The sequence below is a fragment of the Chrysochloris asiatica genome, unplaced genomic scaffold, assembly GCF_000296735.1.
Source record: "Chrysochloris asiatica unplaced genomic scaffold, ChrAsi1.0 scaffold00003, whole genome shotgun sequence".
Lineage (NCBI taxonomy): Eukaryota > Metazoa > Chordata > Mammalia > Afrosoricida > Chrysochloridae > Chrysochloris > Chrysochloris asiatica.
In genome coordinates, this window is record NW_006408521.1 from 19,713,692 (window position 1) to 19,714,291 (window position 600).

The window sequence follows — 600 nt, forward strand, 5'->3', positions numbered from 1 at the left end:
TGAAAGTGTCATGGGCTGCCAAAAAAACCAATAGATCCATTTTGGAAGAAGTGCAGTCAGAGTGCTCCTTAGAGGCTAAGATGACCAAACTTGGTCTCTCATACTTTGGGCATATTGTCAGGAGGGATTAGTCACTGGAGAAGTATATCATGTTTGGTAAAATGGAGGGTCAGAGAAAAAGAGGAAGACCCCCAACCAGATGGATTGTCCAAGTGGCAGCATCGATGGACTCAAGTGTGGCAACAATAGAGAGGTTGGCCCAGGATCGGGCAGTGTTTTGTTCTGCTGTGCATAAGATCACTATGGGTTGGTAGTGCCTCGATGGCGCTTAACAACAACATAATGCTCCTGTTTCTAAGGCTGTAAATCTGCAGGAGCAGAAAGCCTCATCGTTCTCCCACAGACTGACTGAGGGGCTCGAACTTGTCGTTTGTATCCCAGTGCTTATCTTATAGTGCCACCACAGTCTGGTACAAATAAGTAATAGAATATCCAATTTGGTCAGAACTCAGAACGCAATTAGAAAGGATAATGTTGCAGAAAGGGATGGGTGGGTGGGGAGGAGGGGCTACTTTAGAAGCCTTTCTGAGGAGATGCCTT